The 23,461-nt window shown below is 37.3% G+C and overlaps 1 protein-coding gene across 2 annotated transcripts in view; it reads right to left on the reverse strand.

Annotated features, from left to right (window-relative positions):
- Nucleotides 1-22,508, reverse strand: part of NDP (norrin cystine knot growth factor NDP) — a 70,144-nt gene extending 47,636 nt beyond the window's left edge. Inside the window, exons 1-2 of one of the 2 annotated variants that reach the window (XM_063444266.1) lie at nt 22,303-22,508; nt 21,348-21,430 (exon numbers count right to left, since the gene is read on the reverse strand). The gene's annotated coding sequence lies outside the window, so the exon portion shown is untranslated. Of the gene's footprint in view, nt 1-21,347; nt 21,585-22,302 lie in introns of those variants that run through there. The other variant, XM_063444265.1, reaches the window with a different exon arrangement.
- Nucleotides 22,509-23,461: the final 953 nt, after the last annotated feature.

The following is a 23,461-nucleotide window of genomic DNA, read 5'->3' on the forward strand; positions in this document are numbered from 1 at the left end:
CACTGGTACACATGCTTTATCAAATCTAAAAAAAAAAAGATTAATTCTAGATCTTCTGGAGAATCATCTCTCATTACTGGAACTCTTTTGGGGACATGATGTTTCTACATTTTATGCAGAATGCTATTTCTAAACATATGAAGTCCAAAAGCAATTCTTAGAAAAAAGGGACTGTAAAGAGTCTAATTTTATTTCGTAATTTAAACAAGATCAATAGAGAAGAAAGAAGAAAAATATGTTTGGCATAAGGAATGAGGAGAGTTTGGGTGATTTACAACATTTCCTACCCTTGCATACTTCATAAACCACAAATTTAACCTGTCGTGCACTTTTAGAAGTTTTGAGAAAAAGCCCATTCAGACCCATGCCAACTCTAAATTGTGGTCAAATCCGCTTTTACAAAGAATCTTTGTATTATTTGGATCATTTGACCAGGACTCAAAATCTTAGGTCATACACTACTGGCCAGGTTTAAATGTTACTCACCAATGCATATAACATTCTGCTTTGTGTCGGAAATGTATAAGGCAACAACATGTACTTTGCACAGTTCCTAACAATTCCTAGCATTTCAGCGCACATTCATGATTGCAAAAATACATTGTGCAGCTGTCTGTGGACTCTATATTTGTAGACTTAAAAACTATTGTAATAACTTGGCAAGAAAAGCTAAGAAAAATAGAAACAAATAAAATGGGAATAACTTGTCAACTATGCATTTACAACCAATTTGGCAAGCTGAATGCATAAATAAAGTGTAATCATGTTTGTTATGTTATTATTATGTTATTATTTATATAGCACCAACAAACTCCGCAGCGCTTTACAGTGGGTGGGTGAACAAACATGCAGTTGTAACCAGACAAGTTGGACACACAGGAATTGAGGGGTTTAGGGCCCTGCTCAATGAGCTTACACGCTAGAGGGAGTGGGGTAAAGTGACGCAAAAGGTAAGGATAGTATTAGACTAATGACAGTTGCAAGAGAGGAATCAATCGGGAGCTATTAACAGGTTAATTGATACACTCTTGTGAAGAAGTGGGTCTTTAATGATTTTTTGAAGAAGTGGAGACTGGGTGAGCATCTAACAGAGGAGGGAAGTGAGTTCCACAGGAACAGTGCAGCCCTCAAGAAGTCTCGAAGGCGAGCGTCAGAGGTGGGAGTACGGACAGAAGATAGACATAAGTCTTCAGCAGAGCGTAAGGGTCTAGACGGGACATACTTGTGTATTAGGGAGGATAGATGGGTTGTAGCAGCATTATTATTATTTTTGGCATTTATATAGCCCCAACTTATTCTGCAGTGCTTTACAATATTATAAATGAGGAAATTTAACAAGAAATTAGACAATCACAAAATATTACACTAATAATAGATTGATGACGACACTGCTCACACAAACATACAGTCTAGAAAAGGTGGGGGTATATAAACACAACAAGAATGGCATCAAATGGTATAGCAACAATGCAACAAGGTAGGAAAATAGCAGAACTGGAAGGTGACAGTGGAGTGTGGCCCTTTAGGAAAGATCAAGAGACAGATTTGTGAAATAGAAGTTACTCGAGGAGGCCATATGCTTTTCTGAAGAGAGTTGGGTTTTGAGGGACTTCTTAAATGTTTGAAGACTAGAGGAGACTGTGATGGGGGTAAGGGGTGTTCCAAATTAAAGGAGCTGCCCACGAGAAGTCTTGCAATCATTCATTACAGACTGTAGCAAGGCAGTACGGTTTCAGGGGAGACCAATTAGGAGAGAATTACAGTAATCTATGGGCGAAACTAGAGTATCAACAAGCTCCTTAGCAGCATCTTGCGTCAGAAAGGGGCAGATGCGGGCAATGTTTTTAAGGTGGAATGGATGTGCCAACAGACTGGAATTCAGGTGTAAAGGTGAGACCAGAATCAAAGAGAACACCAAGACTTCAAGCTTACAAGAGCAGGCTGATGCACCATCAACTGGTAGGTAGAGCGAAAGTGGAATATCAGTATTATGAGGAAGAAAAATAAGAAGTTCAGCTTTAGAGAGATTAAGTTTCAGAAAGCGGGCAGACATCCAGTCAGAGATGGAAGAAAGGCAAGCCCTGCTTTCATGAAAACTGATTGGTTATGCAACTACAACAAATGTTTTTTTATGCGTCATGACTTTAGATCACTTTTAAGATTTGAATCATACCACATTTGCTTGATTCCAGAGACACATTGTCCACAATGCACTATTCACACAATAATCTCTACTACGGCTGATTACGTTTTGTTCTCAAATTTCCGCATCAAAATAACTATGACGTTATAGTCAATAACTGTAATCAATTATCACATTTTAAATACTTTAAGACACTAATAAAAAACTGTTTATTAATGTGCATAAGTCTTCATTATACTTATATTTAATTCCATTGTTTTATAAACTTTCTCCTGCCCTACTATGTTCATGTTTAGATTATTGAATCTGAGATAAATGTATAAAAGATTATGATGTTTCTACTGTCTGTGGGATTCTTTGTTGATAAACTGTAAGAGTCTGTTAAACATGAATAAATGTAGAATAAATTTATCACACAGCAATGCACGAGAGTTTATTCTTTCTTGTGGATAAGATTATTTATTGAGTATTACGCACAGCATTGTAAAGCATTGCGTAATATATACTTTTAAAGTGTGGGATGATGAGTTACAGAGACTGTCTTCATTGTATGTTCTATATTTCATGTGATGTTATGGAAGTTTGAAACTTCAGAAAAAATGTTTAATAATGGAGGACACAAGCTAAAACATAATAATGTTCGGAGAATGCAAGTAGCCCTCAAGTCAATGCTCTTATTGTATGTTATCTTCTAACAATAACACAATATGATTATAGAACAAAGACAGCTCTATAAAACATATGATGCAAGCACAAATATGATATACATATATCATATAGGTGTTTTACATCATGTTTGCCCTCATACAGAATAATTGGAGTGGTCTGAGGACCTAATTTGATTTTTTCCAGGGAGTTGGGCAAAAATAGGGAGTAGTAGGTTCTATGTCAGCTACAAAAGTAATTCATTTGCATTATTTAGTGTAATGACATTTGATATTTTTTCTCATTATTTTACATTAGTTTAAAAACAAGTTACCTACCTGAAAAAAATAGAATAATTTAGAAGAAAAAAATCTTTAAAAATATATGTGGTGTATACTTTTTTCCAATACTTTTTTTTACTATTTTTAAAAACAGTTCTCAGCCTGGCTATTATGAAACTTATTACCATGGATATTTGCACATACAACAACTGGATATTCTGTTTGTTTTGTACAGTAGAACAAACAATTGCAAAGGTTTAAAATACAATCTAAAATATAATAACCAAGGTGGTTGGTTACTTGATGGAATATGTGTTGTCAGAAAAAGGAAATATAGGTGCAAATGTGTTATTGGTTTACAAAGTGTTCCAAAAAGTGTATCTGTTTTACATACTGTAACATGCATTAGCCATAGCGTGTTATGTTCAGATCTTTCAAATGAGTCTACTTTAAGAGTTTTTGTTTGTTAACAAATCCAATGTATGAGCAATTATCCCACCATATGGCAGCTCAAAAATCTGTTTGGCCACAAACACTCCAACTTATAAAAAAAAAAAAAAACATAAATTATACTCTAAACTATAAATCACAACAGGGTTATTGTGCCAATAAAAAGAAATTGAAAACTCAATATGATCATTCTTAAAAAAATTCCAGAGTGTATTGTGTCATACATGATGTTACATGTTTTGATTTGGAGGTTTTAAAACATTAAACTGATCATTGAAGTCGTGTGTTGAAAATATAAGGCATCAATGCAGCCAAACGCATTTGGGGAATTTATTTATGAATGGTTTCATTATGTTTTTCATTTTTTTATGTTTTTGTTCTCTTACACAGTTTAGAACGAGGGTAGTCAACCCTTTAGGACTCCAGACATTGTGGACATCATTTTCCCTGATGCTTTGCCTGCATTGTGACTTTAACAGCATTATGGGATATGTAGTGCTGAAGGATGCCTACCCGTAGTCTAGAACTTGTCACAATGAATGCGTATGCAGTCCATGCTTTTCACGCTTTACTACACCCTGTTCCAAATGATTATGCAAATTCTATTTATGTGTCACAAAGATTAAATGTTTTGTTTTTCAGTTTGACTCATGGATGGCATTGTGTCTCAGGGCTCTTTTGATCACTGAAAACAATCTCGGACACCTGTGATAATTAGATTGCCAGGTGAGCCCAATTTAAGGAAAAACTACTAAAGGAGGGTGTTCCACATGATTAAGCAGAGCACCATTTTCATGCAATATGGGGAAGAAAAAGCATCTCTCTGCTGCCGAAAAGAGTGAAATAGTTCAATGCCTTGGACGAGGTATGAAAACATTAGATATTTCACGAAAATTTAAGCGTGATCATCGCACTATTAAGAAATTTGTGGCTGATTCAGAGCACAGACGGGTTCGTGCAGATAAAGACACATTGAGGAGGATTTCTGCCAGATCCATGCATCGGATCAAGAGAACAACTGCTAAAATACCATTGCATAGCAGCAAACAGATATTTGAAGCTGCTGGAGTCCCATGGACATCAAGGTGTAGAGTCCTCCAGAGTCTTGCAACTGTGCATAAACCTTCTATTCGGCCACCACTAACCAATGCTCACAAGCAGAAACGGCTGCATTGGGAAGAAAAATACATGAAGACTAATCTCCAAACAGTCCTGCTCACTGATGAGTGCCGTGCAACCCTGGATGGTCCAAACGGATGGAGTAGTGGATGGTTGGTGGACAGCCACATTGTTCCAACAAGGCTGCGATGTCAGCAAGGTGGTGGTGGAGTCATGTTTTGGGCCGGAATCGTGGGAACAGAGTTGGTTGGCCCCTTTAGGGTCCCCGAAGGTGTAAAGATGACCTCTGCAATGTATGTGGAGTTTCTGACTGACCACTTTCTTCCCTGGTACAGAAGGAAGAACTATGCTTTCCGTAATAAAATCATCTTCATGCATGACAATGCACCATCTCATGCTGTAAAGAATACCTCTGCATCAATGGCTGCTATGGGGATAAAAGGAGAGAAAGTGATTGTGTGGCCTCCATCCTCCCCTGACCTCAATCCTATTGAGAACCTTTGGAGCATCCTCAAGCAAAAGATCTGTGAGGGTGGGAGGCAGTTTACATCCAAACAGCAGCTCTGGGAGGCTATTCTGACATCTAGCATAGAAATTCAAGCAGAAACTGTCCAAAAACTTACAAGTTCAATGGATGCACGACTTGTGAAGCTGCTATCAAATAAGGGGTCATATGTTAAAATGTAAAGTGACCTGTTAAAATGTTTAAAAAGTTAAAATGTTGTTATAAGTTTGATTGAAATAGCTTTTGATTTCAGTAAATATGCTGCAAACACAACAAATGACAATTTTCAATTATTTACAACCTATAAAGTGTTTTGAAACTTACTGTGCGTAATAATTTGGAACAGTGCATTGTACGTTTTTTATGTTTAAAAAAATACTGTTATCATTAGGAGGTTTGTTCAATAAAATTTGAATTTTACTCTTAATAACATGATAACATGAGAATTATGCTGATTGTTATTTACATCAATTATTTAGGTAAATGAGAAAAATATAATTTGCATAATAATTTGGAACAGGGTGCATAACACTTGTGCTCCTTGGTATGAAATGTTGGTTTTACTTAGTCACCAAATAAATCACTTGTACTTACTACATTCTTTACTATATACTATTTACATACATCAATAGAATATTATTAATAATGATTATATTATATAAATATATTATATATCATATAGATTAAATATATATTATTTAATAATTAATATAATATTTTCCTTTTTTTACTTTCATATTAAACACATAAGATACATATGATACAAATTAGCTCAGCACCTACAACTATGACCCAAGGTTCTTTAATTGCAGTTGGGAGGCCACGATATAAACGGAAGCAAGCAATGGTTGGCTGCAGGGAGGAAAAACTGTTGCTTTCTTTTATAGATTTTATTCCACCCATCTCCAGGAAAAGGTGACAGAGGCTACATCTGTAACTAACTACAACAAATTCAATGAAAACTTGAGAGTGTGTCAAGTAAGTCCGGATGTAATGAAAGCTGTCATGTCACATAATCACTTCACTAAGCAAAATGGACACTTGAAATAGTAGCAATTGTGCCAAACCATTTAAATAGCATCAACCTAAATCCTATTAGTAAGGATTCCAGGATGATATACGTAATTTATTTTTTTATCAGAGCTAATAGTGTAAATTTGCCAGGATATGCATCATTTATTTTATACTGGGATCTACCAGCATCGACCTTGCAAAGCTTTTAGCCATGGGGGGAAGCAGGACAAAGTGTTATTATTCTACAATAGTTTTATTCCTATCAAAAAAACGATTTAGACCAGGATGATTGCAGTTGTGAGAAACAACAGTTTGCTACTATCCCACTCCCAAGCCTTATACAACATTACAATTCAAAAATGTTTTATAAATACAGACGCCCTGTTACATGGTTACAAGGGGTCCAGTGGTGCATCAACTATAGTTTCTAAGAATCCATGGAGCCACAACAACGTGACATTGATGGCCATAGTTCACTTTTCTTAAATCTACAAAACCAGATAGATTATCCATGAAAAGTGTTGGTTTATTTAGTGCAAAACACAATAAGTGCAATACAGGGCAGAATAGTACAAATTTAAAACGCAGGCATAATAATAATATTACCAGCAAGAATCCAAAGTGAAGGGTGGGGGGAAAAGGGAACACAGGAAAAATAGGTTGGTCCATCCAATAATTATTTTCTGGGCTTTTTTTTTTTAATGTATTTTTTCCTTGCCCCTTCTTATTGCGTTTTGCACTAAATAAACTACCAGCACTTTTTGTGGATTATTCATCTGATAAGAATATTTAAGAATTCTGTGCAATATGACCATCACATTTTTTTTGTTTTCGTGACTCAATGACATCCAATATAGTGGTACAGATACATACAATGAAAAGGCTAATGTAAGCAAAATGGATAGAGTAATGAGTATGGAGATGGAATGAGGTCTGTGTTTATATAGCTTTCAAGTATGTATAAATTGTGGCTTGCTGCAAGAAAATTTACACATAATTCAATGTCTGCGTTACAATTATTTTCCCTATTGTCATTCTGCGCAACCTTCTGAAGGAGTGTTTGAATGACCACTGATGACCTAATTAAAACATTATCAGAAGTTAAACGATGATTTTTTTTAATATGAACATATAATTATTGACTCTCAGCAACACGATCGATAATTATTTTCAGTGAAGTTCGCTAGCCATCAACAATACAGCAATTCTGGTATCTTCTTAAGCTACTTTGAGTTAGGCTGGTAAATGTGTGGACCATAGTTTAACCAGGATGATACATGTGGACCCTCATAAAGATAAGCAATGTAATCCACCCCTGATGGGAAAAGAACGAGGGCGATTAAAAGGAAGCCTTGGAAGGTGAGTGCAAATAGACAGGGTTAGAATGAAAAAGAGATAAGGGAGAAAAAAACTGAGATGGCAATAACAGTGTTATACAATAAAAAAAAAAAAAACAGATCATAAACTCTTAATTGCCAAATGCACTGGATTATGTGGTGATACAAGCAGAGGTAAAAATTGAAAAACTCAAAAAATTCTAAAGTGTGCTGAAGGGCTACTGAAAATCACAAAAGGACGTAAATGGTATGAATGGCCTAGGTGGCTTGACTAGTTAAGGATTCGGTTGAGTGTCTTGAGTTATTTGTGTAACATTACCTGCTAGGGATCTCAGGGTCAATGTTTACTTCTGCACCTCACATGCCACCAATGCCTTGAGTTGCTCATGAGGGCTGCATCATAAATTTCACATAAACTTTTTCCTGCAAAAGTGCAGTGCCCTTACATTGTTCTAGCTTGACCCTATAGGGCAACCCTGTAGTATTTGGTTTCTATTGGTTTTGACAAAGGGTTGTCCTTTTTGTAGTCTTCTTGTATCCATTCAACTGGATTAGTTTATTGTATTAGTGACTTTTTGCCTCCCTTTGACCTTAGCATTCCTTTGTCTATTGTTTCTTTAGCGCCACCATGTGGTTCTGTTCATTAAGCTTATTAAAGAGTAAGATAACAATACAATAATAAGAAGCATGCTCCTGGTATATTTTCTCTCTGCACTGGTACTGATCTTAACTTTGCAGTCAGTCAGTGCACATGCTGATATTGGCAGTCAATGTATTTCGGTTAACTGTAGAATTGTATCCAAGAGGTTGCTGCAGGTAAGTGGGGCAGTAATCCTAACCCAGCACAGGTATTTGAAGGCAGCAGACCAGCATTACCTCTCTAGACAGATTTTGTTAAAAACAAGTGTTAATTTACAAAACCATTAGACTTTTGTTTTGCATTTTGTAAAGATAGGTAAATAGACACACAGATAGACATGTTTATTGCTCTTTATGTTTTGTTTTTTTAAAGGGACCCGCTAACCACCAAGGTGTTAACATAATAAAGTGGTTTTGGTGTATAGGTCATGACCCTGCAGTCTCGTCACTCAAAACCTCTGACAATCAGGAGTTAAATCACTTTGTTTATGCAGCTCTAGTTACTCATCTGTTTGTGATATACACAATCCCCCTACACACTTTCTGAAAAGTAGTCTCATTTTCTTTACCTTTTTGCAGTGTGTTCAATGTATACATTCCTATCTCCCTCTTCGTTAGTTGGCTGCTAGAACAAGCAGCAGTATTCTGTGAGTGACTAAAATTAAAGGAACAAGGCGGAAGATAAAAGATTCTAAAATAAACATACTGTGCTATAAAATGTAAACCTTTTTTTTCACGGAGGCTGTGTCAGTCACAGCCAGTAAAGGTGTGGCTAGGGCTGCATAAACAAACGCATAAATGGCAGGTAATTGAGCAGTAACACTGCAGTAGTATAAACTATACTAAAAACTGCTCCCTTAAAGCTATTCTGTCATTTTTAGTTTATGTATAATGCTGCATTTTGGCTCCCTTTAACATCCCTGATATTTCCCAGTAAAATGTGTTTTCTTTTGAAAGGGACTACTTTTCCTTATGTAGAAACCACAGTTTGACAAAAGCTTTAGTCAACCTCCAAAATCTTATTTTCAACTTTTGTCATTGATTGTCAACTGGATACCCATCTGCTGTCAGTGCTGGCTATTGCAGGATCCGGAAAACAAAGGCTATGCACTCTACCTGACCATTGCACACTGTATGACACACACCCAACCGAGGGCAGAGGAGTGCTATGTTAGAATTTGCAAAATGGCGGTGCAGTGTATTAAGACACATCAGCATGTATAAATATATATATGAGTGCTGCCAGACACTGGGTCAAACACTGGGTCAAAGTATTAAGTGGCTGAGGGGGGCTTAGGACACCCTAAGAAAGGTTGGGTTTGGCAATGAGAAAAAATGAGAGAGACGCCTTGAGCTAAAATTGTGTCTTTTTAACACATCTTTGTTGTGGATTACCTGAAAATATTTTGGGGGAAAATATGTGACATTTGCATGTAAATTTAGACACTGTCTTAGTAAAGGAGCTGGCTAGGACTTAATGTGAGCTGTCACTTGTACGTACATTATCCAATCCGCAGCATGGAGCTTAAAGGGACACTCCAGACACCCAGACCACTTCTGCCCATTGGAGTGGTCTGGGTGCCAACTCCCACTACCCTTAACCCTGCAAGTGTAATTATTGCAGTTTTTTATAAACTGCGATAATTACCTTCCAGGGTTAACTCCACCTCTAGTGGCTGTCTACTAGACAGCCACTAGAGGGCACTTCCGTGTACTAGCACAGAAAACCTGTGCTAGAGCGTCGCTGGACGTCCTCACGCTGTGTGAGGACCTCCAGCGTCGCTCATTTACCCATAGGAAAGCATTGAAAAGCATTTTCAATGCTTTCCTATGGGGAGTGCTAATGCGCATGTGCGGCATTAGGTCTCCCCAGCCGGTGGGCAGGATCAGTCTCGCCCACCAGCCGACGCAATCACTGGGTGGAGCAGCGGCGGAGGAAGAAGCAGCGACGTGGGACGTGTCGCTGCCTCTGGTAAGTTACTGAAGGGGTTTTTACCCCTTCAGCAAGCGGGAATTGGGGGGTGGGAGGGATAGGGGACCTGCAGTGCCAGGAAAACAGATTGTTTTCCTGGCACTGGAGTTTCCCTTTAACCTCTTCATCTTCCAAGCTCCTTTGGGTACTTTTTCCATCCTTGTCATTCCCCTGTGCATGACTGGTAGATTAAAATGTCTTTTGTGTAGAGGAGTCATGAAAAGGGGCCTTAGATTGCCATGTATACTGTTTAGACAGGATCAGACCACACTGTACCTCTTCCTGCATACATCAACACTAATGCTTCAAATGCCTTCAAATCCTGATTCCAAAACTCCCCTAGACAAACACATAGAGGATGAGAGAACACTAGCAAGCACTGCATGATTGCAATAATGGCAACCAAGACAAGCATTTGAAGCCCGTAACGGCTAATAGATAGTGTAACTAACCAGTAAATATCCAATAGTTAAGACAGATGTAAAAAAAAATGATGATCCATCAGGCAAAACCTAAAAGGTAAGCAATGTGGAAATGCCTTCACTATTTTAAAGCTAAACATTTGCTGTGCTACCAGATTAATAGCAGTTATCAAATCTAAAACCACCACACAAAGATAAATATTTCTAGAAAGTAGATGGTAGGGATAGTTAGGCATTGCAACATTTTGACACTTTTCATGTAACCAATTTATAACAAGCATTTGCCAAAACCTCTGGTCATATTTCAGTTTTCAGAGGATCTTGGGTATTGAAATCTTGAATTTAGTTATACTATAGTCTATAGTCACCCAAACAACTTTGGCTTAACAAAGCAGTTTTGGTATATAAAAATCATGCCCTTGCAATCCAACTGCTCAATTCTCTGACATTTGGGAGTTATATCACTTTGTTTATGCAGCCCTAGTCACACCTCCCTGCATGTGACTTGTACAGCCTTCCTAAACACTTCTGGTGAAGAGAGATCACATTTTTTTTGCACATTATGTTTAATTTAGAATTCCATATATCCTGCTCTGTTAATAGGCTTCTAGAGCATAGATGCTGAAAAGGTGGAGCTCCAGATAGCTTCCATGATGTTTTGTCATTCTAAAGGCATGCAAGCATCACAAGAGTTTTAGTTCTACAATGTCTGGGAATCTACTGTTTGGGCACCCTGTTCTAGAACTTTCTGTGTTTGATTACAGTTCAATTAACAGAGCAGGAAACAAAAACGTCTAAAGTAAGTTAACATCGGATCGGAAATTAACTTTTTTTCATGCAGGCTGTGTCAGCCACAGCCAATGGAGGTGTAGCTAGCGCTGCATAAACAGGAACAAAAGGATTTAACTCTTAAATGGCAGATAAATGAGCACTGAGACTGCAGGAGCATTATCTATATATACATCTATACAAACTGCTTCATTAAGCTAAAATTGTGTTGGTGCCTATAGTATCCCTTTAAAACACAATTCACTTTGTGTTCAGTTACATTCCCCCAGTAGAGAAATACATTCAAAAATGTAACTTACCAGTTATTACTTATTAGGTCAAATTAGAGAAATGTGCCTATTCTGTTTTAGAATTCAGGCTTGTATTTCTAATAGACTGATTTCATAAAACTATGTGAAATTTGATGCAAAATAGCAGCCCCAATTGCAAGTTATACCAGCCATATATACCAGTCATTTGCTAATGAAGGCAAGCTGGGTACGTTCAGGAATTTCACAAGCCGGATGTGTTCTAACACAGAGATCAGATCTAAATTCTGCTCTATTGCCTGAATGTATCAATACCTCTGATACCTGATTGACTGATATACTTGGCCCATGTAATTTTGGGAATCAAATATTAGGCCATTAAGTTAACATACTAGCATATTATTTATGGACCCTACCAATTTCACATGGAACAATTTTAAATCTTTTCATAAGCCGATTGCATCAACAGTTTCTGCCAAATTCTGCAGTTTTAATGCAATTTACATACACGTCTATGGCACTGTGATTTAATGTTTTTCTGTATCATCTCCGAAATACATCAACACTCTCATGTTTCCCTTAGCCCAGCATTTTGTGAAGTGATAGGGTCACATTACAGACATGTCCTAATTTTGCCATACCTTTTGCTTGCTTCATACGTCCCAACATTTCAGAAGGGGATTAAATGGATTCATTTAATTTTAGGGGTGTGAGTGAGCATGTGGCTGGGGACAGGGCTGTTCTGAGAAATTTTAGGTGACTTACTAATAACTAAAATGTAAGAACCAGAACAATGTAGCTTATTTACACAGACTGATTTCTAAACACATTTACTGTAGTTTGAAGACACACAAACATATCCTTCTAAACACATGCTTATAATGTATTCCTTTTGTTTTATGGTTAAGCTTATTTTGAGCTTCATTTTATAGGTACCAGCTATCTTCTTTATTCACAATGTGGAGCTTCTAAAAAAGAGGGACATTAGGACAGAAAAGAGGAACAGATGGATTTGAGCCCAAAATAAGGACTGTCTCTCCTAAATAGGGACAGTTGGGAGGTATGTATGCTTACTAGTTACTTTATTGCAAATTAACACAACCTGTTCCTAATTGTAACTGTAAGGGATCGACGGGCACCCCGACTGGGTACCTCCGTTGAACGATGCTCCTAGCACTTCCTGAGGACTCCAAGCACTGCAGCAGACACCACAACCACCAAACCGGAGAAGCATACAAATGCTCTCAGGCATATGAATGCTGTAAACAGCTGAACAGGAAAAGCATACAATCAGCTTACACTCCTGGCAATCAGCATACAATCCAATTCCCCCAATAACGAGACGACACTTCGTTTTGAGGTCAAGCAGAACTGACTGTACTGGCACATACAGCCTCTTTTATTCCCAATCCACAAACATAGTACTGCCCACAGGGTTTTACAGAACAACCAATCAATCCGTACAATACACACAGACACTCCCACACAAAATCCTCCCCTCTTCCTGTGATATGATTACTGAACACAATGGTTAATATAATTATCACAGGCAGAGGAATACAGTTTTTACCAAATAGTAATAACTTCCAAAATATACATGCCACAAACATAATTATTACAGCACACTTTAATTATAAACATAGTCAAAATTCAGCCAATTCCATCCAGGGGTTAAAAAGTTAAGGGAAAGTCCTATTTGACCAAATGAAGCATGGCTTTTCTGCCCAAAACCAGTTCCACAGAGTCTTCTATCCTGGAGATAATTGGGAAGTAATGCAATTATCTCCAAGGACAGAGGCAAAACTCCATTAGCCACATGGTAGCAAAATACAATAAAATACATAAAAATATATAACTGTGCAGCTATTGCATAAAACATATACATTCAACATATCCCCAGATAGCTTAGATATGAGTGCACATTATGACTGAATGGCGCTCAGATCACATACATACAGTTCAATTGCCATGGAGCCAAAGTCTTTCACATAGTCTTTCGTTATACGAATGGGTTCCATGGCATAGCTATCTGGGGTCACACTGCTCACATAGGGAAAGTACAGAATTACCCGGCTTTGGGTCTTTGCAGGGGAAAATTAAGCATTTTAACATGGGGCCATAGTCACAGGGCAGGAGGATGGCAATCAGTCTTCTCCAATGCCCAGTGGCGAGGCTTATTTTGCCACAGTAACCATAACCATAATTCTACAACCCTGTCCAAAACTGTACCCATAGGACTAGTCTTACACTAGGACTCTAGACTGAGTAAGCTCTATGAAATCCAGACACAGTCACCACATGTCATTCAGTGTGATTGGTTTCCAGAATGATCACAGCAACTGAGAGCCAACCAGTATGTATTTCTCGACGGCCTAACTTGCATGGATTCTGTCACAGGGATCAGTTGGGACAGCCACAGTACAGGTATCGCTTTACTGTTTCAATCATCCTTGCCATATTTGTGCTCAGTTGTGGAATTTATCTTAGAATCCACTCTGCACATTTGCTGATGTACAAGTATGTAATATTACATATGTATTGTTTTGTAAATCAGCTCTAATAAACAATTTATGAGATCACAGTTGGATCTAAGAGCAAATTCTGGGCAAATATGTTGATACCACAATTGGCATGTAGACACAGAAACTGGGAAACATACAATTTTGGAATTGATTTTGTACAATTGAGAGCAGACTGAAGTATTCATACAATGCACTCCAGTGTTGCTTCCAAAGCTTTATGAAAGTCTTGAAACATTATAATGGAAGTCAGAAACTCATTTTACATAAGCCTATACTTAATCCTCGAGAAGACAAATAAAATATGCCATAATTTGTTATAAATTAAACTGGATCAGACTTGCTTTAGCTTCAAAAACAAAACATGGACTTGAAACTAAAGTTTCACCATAGCAAAATACCCATTTAACCTCCTGTACATCCCTTGAGCACTTTGTTAGAGTCTTAGAAAAACTAAAAACAGGAGATTAGTTCTGGAAAATAAGTGGTTCAAAAAAATATCAAATCCTTTTACTCGTTACGTAAAGGCAAGTAATGGGATCAACATGGCCATTATGTAGAAGACACATTAAAAATAATGCAAAATAATAAATCAAAATAAACTTACTTTCTATATTCTGAAGCTGTAGAGCATAGATAAGCTTTCATGAGCTTCAGGCAGACCCATACCTCACCAGGAAGCAGCTCCACCAATCAGGAGCCTCTCATTCTTGTATATGAGTTCTACACTTATCCCAAAAATCCAAGTCAAGTAGAAATTTGTGGGATAGGTCATTTTATAGAATGTGTGGCAAGGGTTTATAAACTGATCAGTCAGTGAGGATTCTGTAAATTTACGCACAGCCTAGTTTACCAGAACCACTAACTGCTTAGCAGCTGTGTCTCAGCTCATTCTCTGGGGAGACAGCTCAGTCCAAGTTATAAGTCACTCAGAGGCAGAGTGCAGGGTACACTCTGCACTCCCAGCTATGCAATAATGCAGAATTATTCTGGAGCTTAGAGTGACTAAATGTTTGTTCATGCTATAGGTAAAATTCCCTAGGAATATACATATAAAATACAACATCTTACAACATCTTATACAACATCTAAAAAAATCTACGACTAAAATGGAAAGTAAGAAGTATTTCTGCTTTTTGTATACAGTATTAAAGCTAAATCTGTGAAAAACTAAAAACTAAACACAAAAAACTTTTTTCTTTATAATAAAAGAAAGTACAGTTATCATAAAATAAAATTCATATGAAGGATCACAGGGTCAAATGTAAATTGGTCAGAGCAAACTGAGGAAGATTTAAAATCATGGTACATGATACATGATTAAGTGTTGACGCTGAAACGTTGTATATAATTTTGTTCTCCTGATCCTGAATAGAACTCCTTTCTATTTGCACTACTCTGTAAAAACGGACTGTGAATCCCTTCCATGGTAATCAGGGCGACGGGCGTGGTAGCAGACTTTATCGGATACCCTGAGTGCAACACTACCTTTGGATTTGCCAACTGAGGAAGGTCTCTAGTTAATTCTTCCAAAAAGACTACATATAGCTTTTAGTAAAACAACATGCAGTGTTATATAGATGTGCCATACTTGCAGTGTACCAGATGCCTTAGGACACTAAGAGCAAGGGATTGTGGGTAAAGACAATACATGAAAGAGAGGCTGAAGCATAAATTATACTTCCCAAACCTTCTAAATCATTCTTTCAATCAGTGTCTTCTTCAACACGTTCCTGTAACATTTTGTGATTGTCTCAATGTTTAACTTCCCCTTTCATAAGATTGTAAAGTGGTGCGGATATAATTAGGCACAATATAAATGTGAATATTAATAAAAATAATAATAAAAGTAACACAGACACGGTGGCTATAGTGATATTAATTAGAACTAGCGAACTATCTCGATTACGCGGTCACATGTTTTGGGAAGGCAAATACATAGCTCTATAAAAAGATGCATTACAGTTAGCCAAAAGACATTGCTGGCACCAGTTTGGAAACATAGGACAATACCTCTAAGTATATTATGTAGATCTTTACAGCGCAGGGAAGTGTCTGAAATAGTTCAATAAATATGTTCTCCTCCATGTAACCTATAGGTGAGACTCTGAGAGCATGTGCAAGTGTATTAAGTGTATAGAAACAACATCTGTCACAACCTGCACCCTGAAGGTAAGAACATACGTGTAAATCATGTGCAAGTGCTATATCAAGTAAGTGCATACCACTCAGCATTTCTAATGGACAGAGAGGAACACTTTAAATTTAGGGTTCTTAATGGGGGTGTGGCCAGGGATGGAGCTATTCTGAGAAATGTTTGGGGAATTACTTAAAACAATTTGTCACTAACATGTATTTTAGAACAAGAACATGATACCTAATTTACACAGACTGATTTCAAATCACATTTATTGTAGTTTTAAGACACATTACTGTGAGTATTATTACTGTGGAGCTCTGTCATACACTCAGACACACCAAAGGAAAGACGAGACGGGGGATATGCTAGAAACATTTAAATACATAAAGAGAATCAACACAGTAAAGGAGGAGACTATATTTAAAAGAAGAAAAACTACCACAACAAGTGGACATAGTCTTAAATTAGAGGGGCAAAGGTTTAAAAATAATACCAGGAAGTATTACTTTACTGAGAGGGTAGTGGATGCATGGAATTGCCTTCCAGCTAAAGTGGTAGATGGTAACACAGTAAAGGAGTCTAAGCATCAGTCGCATAGGCATAAGGCTATCCTAACTATAACATAAGGCCAGGGACTAATAAATGTATTTAGAAAATTGGGCAGACTGGATGGGCCGAATGGTTCTTATCTGCCGTCTTATTCTATGTTTCTATGTTTCAAATGGAGCTCCTAGAAGAGAGGGACAGTAGGAAAGAGAAATTTTCGGTCAAAATAGGGACTGTCCCTCCTACTTAAGCAGGGCCGGACTGGGGATACAAAGCAGCCCTGGAAAAATAAATCTATGCCAGCCCCATAAGTCATTGCGCCATATATTGTCGCATGTAATATGTAAGGCTATGTCTTGCCACCCCAGATGATTGAGTAATTATATATATATATATATATATATATATATATATATAATATATATATTGCTTTTTCCAATATAAAATATTGGTCCTTTCAGAGTAAAACAATTCATTATACAGTAAGCATACTCACATGCAGACACAGACAATCTCACTGACACACACAAGCTCATTGATACACAGCCTCATAGACAAACAATTTCACTAATATACATAAGTTCATTGACATAAAAACACAAGCTCACTCACTAGCAGGCACACACACACATGCAAGCAAGCTCACTCACTAGCAGGCGCACACACACAGAGCTTAATGTAGTGGTTCTGGTGTCTATAGCCTGTCCCTGCAGGCTTTTGAATGTAAACACTGACTTTTCAGAGAAAAGGCAGTGTTTACATTGCTTCCTAGTGACACCTCTAGTGACAGACACTCAGATGGTCACTAGAGGCGCTTCCTGTGTCAGTGCGGATTGGCTGAGATCATCAAGCTTGATGATCTCAGTCATAGAGGCAGATACCAGCACAACATTGGAAAAAAAAAAGAAGGTGAGTAAAACACTATTTTTAAAAACACACACAGACACCACGACTGACACACACACACACCATGACAGACATACACACACCATGACAGACACACCATGACACAGACAGACACACACACACCATGACAGACAGACACACACACACCATGATACAGACACACCGTGACACAGACACACACACCATGACACAGACACACACACCATGACACAGACATACAGACACACACACACACACACCATGACAGACACACACACACACACACACACCATGACAGACACACACACACACACACCATGACACAGACATACACACACACACACACATCATGACACAGACACACACACAGCATGACACAGACACACAGCATGACACAGACACACACACACAGCATGACACAGACACACACACAGCATGACACAGACAGACACACAGCATGACAGACACACACACACAGCATGACACACCCACACACACACTCCCACTGACATACATACTTGTTGCTACTTGTGTGGGTGGGCAGACTGATAGTTGTGCTGGCGGCCGCAGGGAGAGCTTGGATGGTGGCCGCAGGGGAAGCTCTTCTGGCGGCCGCTGGGGGAGCAGGCTGTTCTTTCTCTGCCCCTCGCGCGCAGCTTAATGAGACCGCGGCCGGAATATGACGTCATATTCCGGCCCCGGTCTCATTAAGCTGCGCGCGAGGGAGGGGGAGCAGAGACAGAACAGCATGCTTCCCCAGCGGCCGCCAGGAGAGCTTCCCCTGCGGCCACCATCCAAGCTCTCCCTGCGGCCGCAAGTCAACCACATGTCTCCCCGGCCCCATGTGCCGATGGCCCACCGGGAAATTTCCCGGTATCCCGGTGGGCCAGTCCGGCCCTGTACTTAAGCACACTTGGGAGGTATGCAAGTGTTATATCAAGTACATGCTTAAGCAACATGTGTCCCAAACTGCAGCCTGAGATTAACAACATACGTGTAGATAATTTCCAAACTGTCAATCTATGTGCAAAAGAGTATTTCTTAAACATGCAACAACTGTCACGTGTCCCTTGATTTCTTTAGATGTAATAAATTATTTAAATCTCGGTATACATTAGTCCATACTGACCAGGCGTACTCAAAAATGTGCAGTGGGATGTCCAGGAAACAGGTTTCCCCTGTGGTGTCTCTATTTCATTATTTTAAATTTCGAGTCCCATATGATGTAGTTTAGAGGGTTATATTGGGCAAATACCACTCAAATCAAACCCACAGAATGTGTTTTCTATGTTTTAGAAGTACTGTTTGAGTGCTGAGTTATGCAGATATAATGGGAGATATAACTAAGACACATGCTATAAAACGAGCGGCATTCAATGACTGCAATATTTTGTAACCAATGCAGCATTAAATAGTGAGCCAACAGAGGGATTAAATAATGAAAAAGCAGTCTCTGATTAAAGAGATAATATTTTGATCCCTACAGTATTTTAAATAGATTGCATAGAAAGCAACGACGGAGATTTAAGGAGGTCATTGAATAGTCTATTACAATAAAGCTGATAAAAAAAATAGGAATTGTAAAAACAATGAAAAATAAAAAAATTAATAAAATTATGCAAAGGTCCTAATCATTGACATTGTAATGAACTTCCTCTATGTATAATATTCTGCAAATTACACAAATATATAGGAAAATAAAAATAAAACGATTAAAATCCATTACAAATGTCTTTCTTTCATGCACTTTTAACACAATTTAACGAGTCGGAGGGCACAAGGACCTTTAATACTCTACAATGTGACCTCCGAAGACATTTTATCACGCCGTCCAAAAAGATGATTGGTAATAATTGAAATCTGCCATGTAAATATTTCCATCTTTAATATCACTTAGCTTGTCAGAGAAAAAAAGAAAATAAACAACGCAGGGAGGTACATTAAGTATGCCGCTAAAGTGGAAGTGATTGAAGTCTTGCCCATCAGAAGAATAGTTCAGTGCCGAGCATGTACAGACAGACAGCTGCTCGGAGGGCTCATAACCTTTCTTTATTGTTCTGCTTAGTTAGAGGTGGGGTATGAGAGGGATTCCAAACATAGCACATGTTTATACAGAAATGTTAATATGTTCCACACACTCACACACATAAAAAGGAAATAACAGCTGATTAAAATCAGACCAGACAGCAATCTCTGACAACACTCATTTGGAAAACTGTGGAAAATTCAGGGGAGCTGGTCACCCACTGGGAGGCATGAATAATCTAAGTACAGCTGGTCTTTTATCTTGGTATTATCAGAATTTAAGTGTCCAATGGAAAGTCAAAAGCATTTAGCGCCAACAGTGCCAGTGTTTGTTAATCTTAATACCTTTGTCTGGGCTGGTAAATTCAACGTTATCATTTGCAAAGCAGCCTATTAAGGCATGAAACTTGATCTACCTTTTTTACATTTTTGAAAATATAAATAATGCAAATCACTGCATATGTTTTAAAACAGTAAGAAAAGAAAATGAACTGAATTATCTATTATAAATATCATATATTTATAATATACTTGAAAACGAGATAAATCTCAATGTATCCTTTCCGGTAAAATATTTTTAAAATAAATAATATATATATATATATATATATATATTTGCATTTTTTTTAATACATTTTAGTTCATTAAAAGTCTGATCAAAATATGTAAATATGCTCACATATATATTTAGCTCATACGCAGCGCTGTGGAATATGTTTGCACTTCATAAAGAATAAATAATAATATTGACAACTGCTGGAAAATATAACACTACAAAGTCATTGTCTTCCTGGAAATTATACTCGAGAAGGCACATACATCAATTATTTAAAATGACAATATGTTGAGTATAAACTGCTGAAAACCTCTGAATGAAAAATAAGGTGAAATTAAATGATATTATTTATATGTATTCAGTTGTGAGAATAGAAAACTTTCAAAACTAAACCACATGCAATATATATTTATGTACATATATGTATTATCTATATATGAATACACATGCATTCTTGATTTCTTTATATATATATTTATATATTCAAGCGTATTTGTATGTGGTTTCATTTTTAAAGAGTTTTCTATTCACTATATAATAACATATATATTATAGAAGATTGATATCAAATGCCCCCTTTAGTACTGTTTAGTTCTCAATCTCTGACTAATTTAGCTTATTTGCTCTCCAGGGTAGCATTAAGCACATCCAAAGCATTCTTGAACTTCTATAATGTGTCATACTCTGCTACTTCAACTGAACGGCCACTTCCGGTACCCACTACCTTTGTTGAAACATAATATTATCTTACATTAACCTGTAGTCTTTCTCTCTCCAACGTCAAATCAAGCCCTTTTGTTCTAACATCTCTCTTTATCCTCAGCATGCTTCCTCTCTCAGCTTAATTGTGCCCCTTACTTTATTTGAAAGTCTCTAATATATCTTTTCTCCCTTTTTCCCCCCCTCCAAGGTGTCTATTTTCGGAGGTTAAAACTATTCCCCACATGTTTTGCTAGCAGTAGTACGTGTGTAAAACTGATTATGTCTCAAGTAATTTCACAGATAATATAGCTGCAAAGTAATGACTGCCTAGAAACCAAATAGAATTGAATAAACATTAAAAAAAAAAAGTAAAAATTCCCCTTTAAGTAGCAATTGCAGTTGTTTCTTACCTCGTTTTCCAGTTGTTCTCAGGAAGAACTGCATTCCCATCCTTAATCCACGATCTCAAAAATTTTATGAGTTTTTAATTGTCCTACAGAATAATGTGAAAAACCCTCATTTTAGTCCACTCTGGGGAAAAAGAAGTATTTCAAAAATTTGACTTCAGCTTCTTTACTTCTACACTTGCTGCTAAAATCAATACCTTGAACTTAGCATCCTTGTCTGATATGCGCTGGCTGTCTAGATCACACGTTAGCATTTGTTGTGCTGGAGAATTAAGCCCACTTCTAAATATACTCCTCTGAGGTTTTGCCAAGACAAACACTGTACATTTCCTCATAGCCAGCAGCCAATCAAAGACATACGTCAAATCCTTTCTAATCCATAACCAATGCTGGTCAATCCATGGCAAATCTCCCCTAACATTAATATAAATATTATTGTATAAATTAAAAGTGGTGCCACACAGTGTGATACGCATAGCTTAAAATAAGAGTTGCCTATTGTTATAGACATTCCAAATATCTAGACAGATGCTCGGGGGATCCGCAAAACATATGTAGTTGCAAAGGCAAGTTCGTTTTTAAATTAATAAGGAGGATCTTTCAATGACATTCTGGTCATTCTGATAACAGAGCATTAAATATCCCTAACGTCGTTAACATTTACACTGCCAAGGTGTGTGCCCGTACATCATTTGCGACCAAATACAATTAAAATGACTATTATATCGCTATAGATAAAACATAAAATATACCATTTACATATGTATATACAGATATAAACAGATATAGAGATTTATATATATATATATATATATAAATACATGCATTTAGTATATATAGCATATATTTATATATTCACGCTATGAACAGAATAAATAGCTAGAGGTTTAAATATTTTTACAATGAGTGCAAGCATCTGGTTTATATCAAACAAAAACACTTCTTTTTTCATGCTTACCTTAGAAATAAAGTCCATTCTTGCCTCTTCTTTTAAAGGGCAAATAAGGCTGGGTACGTCGTGAAGGCTTGTGTTGTTTCTGTTTGTCTTTGTTGTGATTTACAAACAATTCACTCTTTCTTTTTTGTCTGTCTCCAGCTATCTCCCTAACTCTAATAATAAGTCTGTAGTGCTCCGTCTCCTATTTTTTCTCTCTCTCTCTCTCTCTCTCTCTCTCTCTCTCTTTCTCTCTGTGTGTCACATGGCATACACTTTTTCTTTTTTTCTTTTTACAACACAAAAATTGGAGCTGTTGTTTAAGCAAAAGAAAGAGTGGAGTAAATGGGACGATGAAATGGAAAAGTGCCATTGCCATCATATATCAATCAGGAGAGTAAGAGCAACAGTCCAGCAAATGGGAATTCCTTTAGAAATATGAAGCTCGTCCTATCTGTGAAATCACTGCACACAATTTGCTGAAATTACCACAAACTAGAGTCACATGTAGACTATTACAAGCTGAGGGAAAAAAAAAATACTATTTTTATTTTCAATGATGATCAAAGTAGTTTTAACATTTTATTATATGCTGTGGCTTGGGAATCAAACAAATCCCAAAGTCTCAGTCAGATGTCTTATTTGTATTTAAAACTGGACAGCAGTTTAATAAATATTAACTTATGGGCTTCGTCTAAAAGTTAAAGGGACAGTCTAAGCACCAAAATAATTTCATCTTAATTAAGTAATTTTGGAGCACAGATGCTGCCCCTAAAGCCTTGCTGATGACAACAGTGCTGTTTCTGAGAAATGGCACTCTTTACATTTTACAATCCCCATGCTTCCAGTGGCTGTCAATCAGACAACCACTAGGGGCTTTGGACTAAACAAAATTAAATAATTGAATCTATTTTACATCCGGCGTCAGCTTGCAAAATATGCTGGGAGTGTATCCAATACTTCTTGAAGCATGCGATTGTTGCGCATGTGCAGTATGTCTTCAATGCTTCGTTATGAGATTGAAGATTGATGACATCAGTGAGGGTGACTCGGGCTGCTATGATTAGCCTGTCTTTGTGCAGAATTACAGGCAAGTATAATAGTGGTTTTAAACAAACTTATAAAAAATAAAATAGATGGCGGTAAGCTAAAATGGTTAAGGAAAGCAAAAGACAAAAAAAAA

The sequence above is a fragment of the Pelobates fuscus genome, chromosome 1 (assembly GCF_036172605.1).
Source record: "Pelobates fuscus isolate aPelFus1 chromosome 1, aPelFus1.pri, whole genome shotgun sequence".
Lineage (NCBI taxonomy): Eukaryota > Metazoa > Chordata > Amphibia > Anura > Pelobatidae > Pelobates > Pelobates fuscus.